Consider the following 14,054-nt stretch of genomic DNA (forward strand, 5'->3'; position numbering starts at 1 on the left):
CAAAAATGTGTGGTAGCAATGAAAACTCTAATCATGGTGGGAATATAAATAGTAATACTGCTTTGACAAGCTGTGGGGCAATTTCTTGTCATGTTAAACATAAATGAACCAAAAATTCTACTCTCAAGAAAAGTAAAGACAAATTTTCATACAAACAAACATACATTCATTGAAATTTCATAGAGACTTTAATCATAGTAGCCCCAAATTGAATACAACTCAAATGTTCATCCCCTTGATAATTAAAACGGAATAGTACCCCAAAACAGAAAGGGAGAAACTTGTGATATTTGCATTGACATGGATGAATATCAGATTTATTCTGAGCCAAAACAGAAAACAAAGCATTGTGTAGGATTCCATGTTTATGAAGTCCTAGAATAGGCAAGTGTAATCTGTGAGAAAAGATGGAAGCCTCAGGTTCTCCTTTTATATGCGAACTTTTAAAATAAATGCAGATTTGTGTGTATTAGAAGCACAATTGCTCAGAACATGTGTCCAAAAAGGTAATATTTGCTATGTAACTAATCAGTGTTTGAACACACAATTTTATAGTATGATCACAACACTATTTGTTTATTTGTTTATATATAACTTAGGGAGAAAGTGTTGAGAATTAGGTAGCTGTGCAGCCTCTGTTGTTCTCAGTTACAGAGAAGTCCCCTACTTCTGTAATTTTTTAAACCTCCCTGGATAATTTTAATAGGCAGACAAATGGCAAACCACTGATTTTATTCATTGTCTCTAATATCAGCTGAAGGAGATATAACCTTGAAGGGTACAATTTGAACAAAACAACTTTCAGGAGCAGAGAAGTGATACACACAATTTCAGAGAATTCCAGGGGAAAATGAGGAAGATTTGCATGCAGATTCCCAAGGTTCATCCTATAGTCATTTGTTTTAATTGCTTGATATAGACTCACATGCCGTATATTGGAGACATAAGTCTCTCCCTTATGTTTCTTGTCCCTTATACTTGTAAGGGAGACATTAGTAGGGTCATTTAGCTAAGATACACTTCAGGTATCCATGCTGATACCTGAAAGTTAATTACTCTTTTGATCATCTTGCATTTATATCATGAGTAATTTCTCCATTTTTTTCTTTTAATTCAAAGAAGATTTGGAATGTACTCTTTAAAATTCTAACATAAGTTATTTCTAAAATTGAGTTTGAAAACACAGTTTATGTTATTTGCAAAAGGGGGTTAAATATATTACAATAATTAAATCCCTGCTCAGCAATAAAAACTGTAATTCTGGTTGCTACACAATTGGGAAGTTTGGAGCCAGCTAATGAAGGAAAAATGGAAAATTATACTTTGAGATTTAGTACATTCAGGTATCAATGTCTTACTAAGCTATTTCTTGAACCTTTCTGCATATGAACTTTAATTAGAAGCGTAATTTTTGGGGTACCAGTTCAATACATATCAATAAAACCTGCCAAATTTTTAGTTTATTTTTTAACTTTGACATTATAAGAATGATGGATGCGAGCTTGGGGAATTTCGAGTAGTAATCTAGCGTGGGAAGCCAGTGGGAGGTGGGCCCCAGGCATCCTGAGGACAGACCATGGAAACCCTGGCCAGCCGCGGTGGCCTCCAGGCCTGGCAGTGATGAAGAGAATAGATGATTTACTGCGATGAGAATTTGCTTTGAATATTTTAACATTGCAATGATTATTCCTTAGTGTTCACATAACTATTGTTCTCTCTGTATAAGAAAATTTATGTCTTATAAAACTCAGTGTCCAACTTGTTGTGTGACAGTCACAGAGCCAGACCTGAAAAATAACTGCATACTAGATGAACTGGTAAAAAGCTTGAATTTTGTACAGAATCATCTGTTGCAGTTCGCTTTAGAATCATCACCCATATCACTTGTTTCTTCCTCTTCTAAGAGACTTGCTGTCAAAGTACATACTCCTGGAGGTTACTGACATTCTTTAAAGCAGGGGAGCAGATTAATGGACAATTCTTGATCAGAGTTGTCAATAAAAGAAAATGACATTAAATTCAGCCCTCAGAAAGAGGCAAGCTCTTCTCTGGAGACCAAAGCAGCATATTTTATGGGAAAGACAGCCCTTGACTTCTCAGATACTAATGGTCATGAGATACCCTCTACGTCCACTTTGAAGCAAGTTTCCAAAGTGGATTGTCCTGTTTGCAGGGTTAGCATTCTAGAAAACCACATCAATAAGCATTTAGACAGCTGTTTAGCACATGAAGAGAAGAAAGAAAGCCTCAGAAGTTTTGTTAATAAAAGGAAGCCACCACCCAAAATGGTGTATAACTTGCTCTCTGATGGTGATTTAAAGAAAAAACTAAAACAGCATGGATTGTCTACTCAAGGAAATAAACAGCAGCTTATTAAAAGGCATCAATAATTTGTACATATGTACAATGCCCAATGTGATGCTTTGCATCCTAAATCAGCTGCTGAAATAGTCCAGGAACTTGAAAACATGGAGAATACCAGGATGCATCTTGAAGCAAGTAAACTCAACAAAAGTGTAATGGTTTTTACGAAGGACCAAACAGAAAAGGAAATAGATGAAATTCACAGTAAATATCATAAAACGCATCAGAATGAATTTCAGCTTCTGGTGGATCAGGCAAAAAAAGAATACAAGAAAACTGATGGAATGTCAAAAAACAAAGTAATGAAAAAAGATGAATCTAGTAGAAAAGCTGTTATCTATGCACATGGGACAGGAAGATGATAAAATGAAATTCTCAGATACAACTTCAGTAAGAAATCACTTTCCTCCATCAAATCTATGCTCCCCAGAAAAGATGAAGCCTGATAGACAAGATGATTCTTCTAGTTGTACCAATATTCAGGAATCAGCTCTTTACTCATCGGAATCAGCTTCATGCAATAGTTCCAGTTCAGACATCATAAGAGATCTTCTGGAAGAAGAAGAAGCCTGGGAATCATCACATAGAAATTATCTTCAAGACTTAGAAATAAGCCCAAGACAGAGTCACCTCACAAGAGCAGCTGAAAGTGCTGAGATTGAACCAAGAAACAAGTGTAATAGGAATTAGTGTGGGCTGTTGCTGATTTTTCAATTCAGTGATCAGAATATGGTACTTTTAATTGCCATATATGGATTTCATATTTATAAATGTCCAAGGGAAGATGTTAATTCCTAAATGTTAGGGTTAACTGATTTCTAGTCTCTTCCGCCTTTCCAGAAAAAGTTAAGCATCCTCACTTGGTCAGTTGTCTTCTGCCTCTAAAACGTTTCTCCTTAAAAACAATATCCACATGTTCACCAGCTTTGCAGAGTGGGTAAACTATTTGGGAAAGGGATTTTGTTTGGTTTCTGAATTTCAAAATGTCCTTACACCATCTTCCTTTTCTTCCATGGACACCAACTTCACAAAAGCATTCTTTCTGCCTATTTACTATAACAAGCACTTGAGTTAAGAGTGTCTGTATTTTGTCCTAGTTCACATTCTTAGTGTGTGTAAGTACCTGATGCCGGTATATCAGCGCACCCATGACAGCAATTCATGATAGTTATTTTCTAAGTTGAATGTAGTTATTTGTCAAACTTATGTTTTACACAATACTCAGAACAGGATTATAATTAAAAGTCACAAAGTTAGTATTATAATTTTTAAAAAGTTACAAAGTTAGTGTTATAATTTAAAGTCACAAAGCCACAATAACTTTGAAGCATTAAGCTTATTCTTCTGAATGGCTCTTAAAATAGATTATTGTTAGTATTTTTTCAGTTGAGTTGATCAAATCTCCAACATTTTTGAATCCCAGCCATTTAATGAAAAATATGCAACAAATGTATTTTGTTAATGAAAAAAAAAAAGAATGCTGGATGCTAAAAATGACAGGCAAAACTTTGCCAAAAAAGAAGATTATCTCTTTTGTACAGTGTCAAAATATCTTCTTCAGGATGTTTTTCAATTACAAAGGAACAATCAGTATTAATACAATGGGGAAACCTAGGAGATACCACCTTAATCAAATATTATGTCTAACATTACCAGTAGTATGACATGTCAATGTTCACATACTCCTTAAACAATTATTTACTGATGATATAATATTACTTATTTGATATTCTTATAAAAAATGCATAACATCATTCTAACCAGGAGAAAACATCAGGCAATACCAAATTTAATTATAATACCAAATTATTCTACAAATTAACACAGAATGATCAAAGTCATGTAAGACAAGGAAATTATGAAGAAATATCACAGAGGAAGACCACAGGGGTATAACAGCTAAATGCAGGGCAGGATTGGAGACTGGATCCTGGAAAAGAAAAAAAGCATTGCAAGATGAAGCAAGTGAAATGATACTATGTTTTGTCATTTAATTAATAATGTTGTATTAATGAGAATTTGTTGATTATAATATTTATATGTACGTTGTAAACATCAGGAGAAGCTAGATAAATATGAATATGCATTGAATGTTCTGGACTATTTTAGTAAATTTTCAACAAATCTTTGATTACTTTGAAACAAATTTTATATGTATCTATACATACATGCAAACATACACACCCACACATGTATGTACATGTATATTGGGTTTTAAACAATCCCAGAAACATCTGGTTGCAACAGATGTTCCTCGGGATCATCAAAGCATTCATGCTGCCCTTCTCTCTTTGACATGTCCCTATTTAAAGCTATGTGGCTATGTAGGATGCGAAGATGTTGAATCTTGTTTTTCTTTAGAATCAGAAAGCTTTTAACTGTTTCAGACCCCCATTCCAGAACGTGGCACTTCGGATTCCATACCCTGAGACCCTACTTACTTCCCTCCTTCAGTCAGCCCCCATACCTAACTTATTTTGCAAAAATGGAGTGGCTGTACAGTTGGTAAAATTTGTAATCCTTGTAGAAAAGAAACATCTTGGGTTACTGGCTTAAAATCAGCGCTCTAAAAATGAAGCCTGAGTCTGGCAAGAATGCCACTGAACTCAGACACGCCCCATGGTTCAACAACAACAACAAAGCAATGTAAATTCTGAATACATCAATGAAGAGCTGCCTGAGAAAGTTACTGCTTTAAATAGGAGCAATCGTGGTTCTGAAAATGCATCCTCTCTCTCTACCAACTTCCTCTAAAGCAAAACCTGGCCTACTTTTTAAAGGATTTCATTATTCCCCAAAGCCCTAACTTCAAAAAACCAAAAATGATCATAATTTTTTCTAAATGTTGTTAATACACTCCATCCCCGTATAATGGAGCTAGGCTTTCTCTTTGAATTGTCATCATTTATGAATGTGACTTCTCTGTATGACCAGAATGCACATTTCTTGAAAGCAGCCCATCATAACTAGTATCATACCAAAAGTTGCTTATGCGAGGAATTATTTTGTTTCTTTTCTGAAGTAAATTGGAATCCATTTATTACTTAAAAAAAAAAAAACTGTAGAGCACTAAAGACAATCTTACATTCATTTGGAAAATATCTTTAAGATTTTTCTCAATTTGAAATGTTGTAAAAACAACAACAAAAAATGTTATCCTCCATAGACTGAGAACAGACACTTTCTACCAACATATTTCATTGAAAAGAACTGAAACACAGGCCAGTTAACTCTTTCTGTTCCACAAAGATATGATGAACAAACAAACAAACAACCTTTCCTAACAAGAAGAACAAACAACCGTATGTAACTCATCATGTCTGAATACAGGACAGGACTGTCAAACCTACTGTTTGTTAATTCACAGATTTAAAATTGGCTAGTTATGATCTGGGGATGTAGCTCACTGGTACAGAACTTATGTAGCATGTACCAGGATCTAAGTTCCATTATCAGTATTGCAAATGGATTAATTAGTTAAAATTCAGTGTTTGCTAATTCTTAGAATCCCACAGCTTTGTTAATTCTGAAGATCTTGGTGGTATTAGACAGGGTGGATTACATTTCAGGGAAAGGGAAGTGATGTGTATAAATTCTGAACCCAGAGAAGGGCAGAGAGTATTATTACTTCTGAGGCTAGTAAGTGGAAAGGAGGGAGGGGATACTGCTAAATCCAAGTAGACTTTTCTTCTTACAAGAAGGCAAATCTTTTTTAGCATCAAAGATTTTCAGTAAATAAGCATTTTCTTAATATCAATAACACAGTAACAAGAAATACTTATAGGATTTTTCTGCTGTGGCACTTTATGCACATTTCAAACACTAATAGTTTTAACAGCCAATTATCCAGAAGTAAAAATAATTCTGACACTAAAATGACTAGCAAATAATACTTAAGGTTTTTCCAGATAGATTTCAAAGACTCTCTTGGGTACAGAAGCAATGTATGAAAAATCCAATTTGTGTGAAAAAATTAATTAAAAGACTGCTGAAAAGACCCCCAAATTTTGGCAGCTTTGCAAAACAAATATGCAAATAATGCCAAGCTTAGATGTTATGAAAATGATATTCACTTTTTGAAAAAATATTTCTTTGCTATAGGAATCGAATTGTTGTGATGTTACATGACTTTTAAACTATTAAGTAATGCATTTGTCCTTGGTGCTAGGAAGTTTCTAAAACTGCTTTGATACCATTCATTTTATTTCTAACTTACACAGGAATAAACCAAGCAACCATGATTTTTATTAAGCTGGATTTGGAAGATATCAGATTCAAGCAAAGCATATAGTCTATTTTTCTCTTTAAAAGTTATACTCATTACATTTACTCAAATAGATTGCTTTAAGTGTTGAAACACTTTAAAACCATAGTAAGGTAGGCATAAAATGAAAAAAAATAAAGAAATACAACAACAGATTTTTCTTATCAAAAAATTGCTCTTTTTATTATAAAAATAAATTTAGAACAAAGTCAATTTACAGTTAGTTATATCATTGTGAATCTCACTGTTAGATTCAAAACTAAAGTCTTTAAGCCAAAGGCAAACTGTGAAAAAATTTCAAATAAAAATATACCAAAGTAGGATTGGGTAGGTAACTATCTGTTGTTTTCTTATTTATATTTTAGAAGAAATAAAAACCTCTCTAGTTTCAAGGAAAAGAGAGTTGGTAAGTCATAAATCAAAATGAAAATGTATCAAGTAGTAATATGTGTATTCATAAGCAAAAGTTATGTGTCTTTTAATTTCTTTAGTCTATGGTTATCTTTCTAAAATTGAAAAAAAAAACAGTTTAACCTGTGTCTTATATTCTTTCTAAACATTTTCATGTAGCTTTTGCTTTTGTTGGGTTTGCTCTCTCTATCCTTATTTGCACACATATTTTCAACATTTGAAAAGTACTGAAAGTAATGTTTTAAGTTGGTTTTCCAGCCAGTGCTAGTGGGGGTAAGACAGTATAAAACTTATAAAAGCCAGGACAGTTTTCTTTTCCCTTCATGTCACCTACTCCCCCAAGAACAAAAGCTATCCTGTTGCCCTTGAAAAATTAAGAAAGTTCAATAAGCTGGCCTACTATGAAAACCTGTTCAAAGAGTGGTTTCCGATCCATCCTGATACCTGAAATTATCATCACTATTTATTCTGACAATATAAGAAGTTGAAAGTTACTTTAAAAACAAGGTCAAAGTAAAATGTGTACTGGGCAAAGATAATGGGCAAGCAAGAATTCAAGGAAGACAATTGGGTGGTTATAACAGAAGAAAAGACAGAGCTTAATTTCAGTGAAACAAGATGTGTTAAGCAGATGCAGTTATTGTTGAGTTTGCAAATGTTTTTCTGTTCAGTTCAGACATCTGTGCTTGATAATTTGTTCCCATTCAAGTCTGGCTCCTTGTCTAGCCAAAGAGACTGGGAGATAGGGTACTGTGTTCCTTGATGATTACATTTCAGAGGGAAGACTCCCAAGTCCTTGAGAGAGACATTTCCTGGGTTGTAAAACAGAGAAGATACTGAGAGAAGATTTACACGCAATTTCAAAGGGACAGGGGGAAGAATTTATACTGTTGTAAATTTTGTTAAGTAAGTGTTCTAAGAAGAGAGAAATCTGGGCCTATAGACAATAAGAAATCTGCCTATTTTTTACCAAATGATAATAACTAAGGCCATGATATTTGATACAAATAAAACCTCTATAAAGGATACAAATATAACATTATCATCTAATAGAATGCAAGTAAAAGATGGTTTACTCTTTTCACTCATAGATGTTTCCCACTCAAATCCCTGATCAGTAGAAGAGACCAACTGGAACTCAGGGCAAGACCCAAAAAGCCATTGGGGTTATTTGTGGCAGATGTGGTCCTCTGACCTAGGTGGACCTCTCCAGCAGAGGTGGGATTATTGTCTTTCCCAACAATAGAACAGAGGTGGATCAGAAATAAAAGGACTAAACTAAATTACTATAATTGTCTGTGGGGCTAAAGATAACCAGATGGTGCAAGCTCTTCGATCAGGTGACCATCCCTGTATTTCAATGTATTCTTCAAGAGGTACCAAGTGAACATAGGAAACACAATGCACTTAGCAGAGAAGCACCATGGATGGTTAATTTGTGTCAATTTTTCTGGGCTGCAGTACCCAGAAAGTTGGTCAAAAATCATTCTGAATGTTTCTGTGAAATACTTAGATAAGACTGACATTTCAATTGGTGGACTTTGAGATGGAGGATGTAGCTCAGTGGTAGAACGTTTACCCAGTATGCTCAAGGCCCAGGGTTTGTTTTCCAGCACCGCAGGGGAAAAAATTATATCAGTGGACTTGGAGTAAATATTGACTTCCAAAATATGAGTGGGCCTCATGCAATCATTTGATGGCATGAATAGAACAAAAGACTGGCCTCTGAACAGGGAGAAATTCTACAGCAAGAATAAATTCTGCCTTTAGACTTGAACCACAGCATCATCTCTTTTCTGGATCTAGCCTCCCAGCCCACCCAGCAGAATTTGGACTTGCCAGCTCCCACAATCTCATGAATCAGTTTATGCTAAGACTCCTCTATTTTCAGTTATTTAAGATATGAGTCGAACGATATTTTTACACGGCCACAAAGAGAATGAGAACAAGAGATCTGAATGAAGATCATTCCAGATTGCTACAGAGTTAATTAGGAAGGAAGGAAGGAAGGAAGGAAGGAAGAAAATAAATGCATCCAGCCTCCTTCATTTTAGGAAACCCTTTCCTCGAATGAAAATGATTCCTATTTTGCATTTAAAAGATAAGTAATAAATAGCGAAGAATAACAATTATGGAAACCAAATACAGGATTTCTGAATCCTAACACTATTGGTATTTTGGCCTATATAATTCTTTGTTGTGCAGGCTGTCCTGTTATTTGTAGGATGCTGAATAACACCTCTGTTCCACTAGATTGTAGCAGCACTCCCCAAATATGTTAACCAGAAATGTCTTTTAAATGTGTTTTGTTGAATACCCACAAGTGACAAAATCTCTCCTGATCAAGAACAGCTGGACTAGACTGGAATGGAGGTACACCCTGAGATTTGGAATATTTGATAAGTCACATTTATGCCAAATTTTTATTCAAATTCTTGTTATGTCAATCTAATATTAAAAATAATGAATTTTCTTTGAGAAAATATGTAAAGAAAGGCTAAATAAAAGAAATATTAGCTAGTTTTAACTGGAACTCCTTTCATATAACCCCAGTAAAAAGGAGTCCCCAGTTCAAGAACCATAGGCATAAGGAGACCAAACCAAGTATCACTGTCTCATGGTGGCTTTTTTACTGTTATCATCTCTAAGTTAGTGTCTATGAGGGATAAAAGGAACCAGATAATTTCTCAAATGTCTTCCATTTCTTGAAATCGTATATATCTGTGAATTATAAAAAGGCATTGAGGAAATTTGGAGTGGTTAATTATTAAAAATACCTTAAGAGTATATATTAGATAGCTTAAATGAAGTAAGATCTTATCACATGAGAGATTATTTTTCTGTGTGCTTCTAGAAGGCAAATTTAGGACTAATGAGTAGAGATTACAGGAGAGTAAGGGGTAGATTCAGCTCAATATAAGAAACAATTTTCTATCACTCCAAGCTGCTAAAGTGGATTGAGGCCATGGGCTCCAGTCATTTAAAGTGCTTGAGCTGGTAAATCATTGTAGTGGGTATCATAAAGGGATTTATGCATTAGAAAAAGATGAGATTGCTTTTGAGGTTTCATTCAGCTTTAAATTATATGATTCTAGACAGATCCTATAAAAATTAACAATGTAAAAATATTGTAATTTTTTTTTCTAATTAGCTGTACAAAAACAAAGAAAATAAAAGCACTTGCCAAGAATGGCAATTATTCCTGACTAAAAACATGTTCTTAGCAAACTACAATTTTCTCTCTGTGATGTCCTTGCAGGGAAGTGAAGTCAGCACTTAGGGGTCACATGTTGTAATATTTCTCAGACAATGGAAAGAAAAAGGGAACTTTTGCATCCTCCTCCTGTCTTATTCCTGAAAACTTTCATTTGCTATGCCTCCAGAGAAGAGCACTACAATCAGTCACAGCACAAAAGGTGACCTCCAGGGACTTCAAGTCTCACCTCCCTGTTTCAAGAATGAACAATCAGGGAAGTGTTGTCAGGTTCATTTGATCCCTTGACAAGTATTCCACAGGCTAACACTGGAGCAAACATCTTTAAGCTTCTTTACTTTCTCATCCATTCACCAATTGTTGACATAGCACTTGCACTATTTCTGAATGTTTCCATACTTTGCACAACCCTCTGGTTTGCTTTCAGTGTGGAAATATTTTAGGACTAATTGAAGATACACAAAGTTCTTTGGTTGGTCACACATCAAGATACATATAATATGTTTTGATATGTCTGGGAAATTTTCCATATCAAATGTTCAAATGCAACAAAGTCATCTTTCTTTGTGAAAAAAAAATAGAGTGCAGTGACTGAAAAGAAATAAGACTTCAGATGAATTCAGAGGTCAAAGGCAAAGTCAGAATGCCTTGAATGAAGGCTGGCTCAGGGCAATATCACACAACAAGGCAGATTTATTTTAATATTTTCTGTTCATCCTTTCATGTTCATTCAGCAAATATCTACTGGCTGTAGACTATATTCAAGGCCTTCCATATTTCAGAATCTTCTGTTTTTAAATTTTCTTGGTTTTCTTCTCCAAAGAAAAAGACCTTTTAATTGCCCAGAATCCCTGTTGCTTGGGAAATTGGTAACATAAAAAAGGATTGGCATGGCTACTTGCAGGGTTTTGTCTTTCATTTTGTTTTTAAGCCACTTTTAAGTGAAATCAAAAGACAAATTATCTCAGAGTAAATTTTGATGGAACCATCTGGACAGGGAGATTGTTTTAGGCAAAGATGTTATAAGAATTCTTTTAACACCAGTGAATAAAACAAAATGCCCTATGATTTGTTCTGCACAAGTAAGGGTAATTTATTAAGGAGAATTTATTAAGGAGAATTTATTAAGGAGAAATATTTCAATAATTTTTTTGTTGAATGGGTGACTAAATAAATTAATAAAGAAAAATATGACAAGAAAAATAGAGTTCTTTCAGCAATAACTTCTGTTTGATCGTTTTTATAACACAGTTGTCTATGTCATCTCCTCAATCATGCCCAAATCAAATGGAAGTAACTTCCTGTGTTCTCTCCCTAGTTTTTTTTTCAAATTCAAGTTCAAAATTATTAGAGTTGTCCAAATATTAGTCATCTGTATGCAGGTAAAACTATGAATCCAACAAGGAAATCTGCAATGAGGAAAAATAACTTTCAAGGGAATTCAGAATGCAATATTATATTTTCTGGAGTACTTGAAGAGCAGATGGTGAAGGATAAATTTAAGTCTGTAGAAAAAGCAAGTGCATCTATCAAGGGAAACCAGATATCAGCATGTAGAATGTGTTGCCCTTTTATTTTTAGAGTGAACTATAATGTAATTCCCTGAAATAGCAGTGCTGCTATCATAAATATCCTTGTAATTATGGGGTTTTCTCAGTGTGTGACCAAAAGAAATCTGCATGATCACTACAAGAACTACATAGCTAGAAATATCAAGGAATTCTTGCTGCTCTTGAAGGTCTTTTGTCACTTAAAAAGAAAGAAAAGAAGGAAAAAAAGAAAGTGAAAGAAAGATACTAAAGTCGAATGGTACTTATGCCTTGTATTATGGGAGAGATGCTTTATATTCATGCTAAACTTGAGAAGCTGAATACATGAAGATTACAAGGCTTGAATGAATGGGGGAAATCATTAGCTAAAAGATTCCACTTGGAAACTGTAAAAGACGGGCAGACATCTCCTTTATGCACCACTGATGGGATGAAAAGCATTTGAGGGCCTTTAATAATAATTCTTTGTATGTGATTTCATTGAGTCTTTCATTATTTTAAATGACCTTGGTAGTTGATGCATACGTTCCTGGTGAGAACTGAAGTGTAAATTATTACCATATTGAAATGAACTATAATGTGTCACTTTCATTCATTTTTATTAGTAGTATAGGTTGCAACAATAAATACTACCTACTTTAATACAGATATAAATCCTATGTAAAAAAAAACATTTATTGGACTTTTAGGCAATCTATATCTTTAAATATGTATCCTTACATTAATAAATCAAGTAATATATTTACTAATTCTATATAGATTCCACAATCTACATATGTATATATATATATATATATATATATATATATATATATATATATATATGAGAAATATGTATATATATATGAAAGTATTATCTTGACCTGAAATAAACTAGTTTGCATTAGATTGACTCTAACAAATCCTAGCATACCAAGAAGGTCGATAACTCACAGTAGTAAAACAGTTCAGGGAATGTACTGTTATTTTTCTATAAATTAGTTTCAAACAAACAGCGTAACCCATAGAGAGCTAGAATTCTTGGCACTATGATACTGAGAAGAAGCCTTTCCATTTACTAAATGAACAATTTATCTATCTTAAATGTGTGCCTTAAAATCCAAGTAGGAAAAAGATTTAAAAATAAAAAATCATTATGAGTTATTCCCTCAGATCCTGTGTTCATGATATTCTTGTGTGTTTACTGTTTAGTACTTGTAACATATAATAAAAAAGAAGGTTTAGCATGTTAAGGAAAAACATCTTTCTTTAAATATTAAACTGTATTAATCACACAATGGCTTCCATAAATTTATGCTTTATCCTGAAATAATTCCTTGCAAATATAAAAATTGAGAGGAAATTCCATTTATACTATAATCCTTGGACATTTTAAATGGGCCTGTCTCAGAATAGGAAAAGATAATTATGGCTTTTGTCTGGGGAGGAGGGGGTAGGTGACTACTGAGAAAACAAAAACAGAAATCTAAGAAGGGAATTTTTTAAAAACCTTCTACTCTATACTTTTTCACTCAATAAACTACCTGTTCATTGTGCTCTGCTAACAATGTCTGTCAGTAACCCATTCTATTAAAACCTTATAGCAGTCTCATTGGAGTCTTTCATTTTCCCCAAATAGCTAATGGTCATTTCTTCAACAAGTATTTAATATGTCCTATTTGATGCCAGTCACATTCTCCACAATGGGAAAAGAAAAGAGAACAAAAGAGAAAAGTCGCTAATGCTTTCTATTTACTATATCTGGAAATTCATTTACTATATCTGGAAATTCAAAAAATAAACAATATAACTTTTGATATCATTAATACATGTAATAGGATAAAAAGTAAAATGGTACCAGGAAGAGGGTAGTATAGAGTATGAGTGGAAGTTTGTTTAACGTGTGCTTAGGAAAGGCTTTCTAAGATGATATTGTTTCAGTCCCCTATGCAAAAATCTACAGAAAGAACGAACCAACTAGAGAAAGTATCAAGGGAAAAAGTCCTAAGATGAAAATTACCATTTTCCCTGTAAATAACAAAAAGACTGTTGAGACTGGAGTACAGTAAGAAGTGATAGTGAAAGGTATGTTACAGAGGCTGCTGGGCAGATCATTTAGGAGTGGGTTTGTAGGGCACAGAATGGCAAGAAGCCCCCATTTGCAGTTCCATAGGAAGTTATTAGAGTATTTTAATCCTCCATTTTGGCTGTTGTGAGGAGAAGGATATTTAGAGGTATTTCACATGCCATGTCAACTGGGCTTGTCCTCTCT

The 14,054-nt window shown here is 34.0% G+C and overlaps 1 pseudogene; it reads left to right on the forward strand.

Moving 5' to 3' along the window:
- The first annotated feature begins 1,301 nt into the window (after positions 1-1,301).
- LOC107136992 lies at positions 1,302-3,055 on the forward strand (annotated as a pseudogene).
- Positions 3,056-14,054: the final 10,999 nt, after the last annotated feature.

The sequence above is a fragment of the Marmota marmota genome, unplaced genomic scaffold (genome assembly GCF_001458135.2).
Source record: "Marmota marmota marmota unplaced genomic scaffold, marMar, whole genome shotgun sequence".
NCBI lineage: Eukaryota > Metazoa > Chordata > Mammalia > Rodentia > Sciuridae > Marmota > Marmota marmota.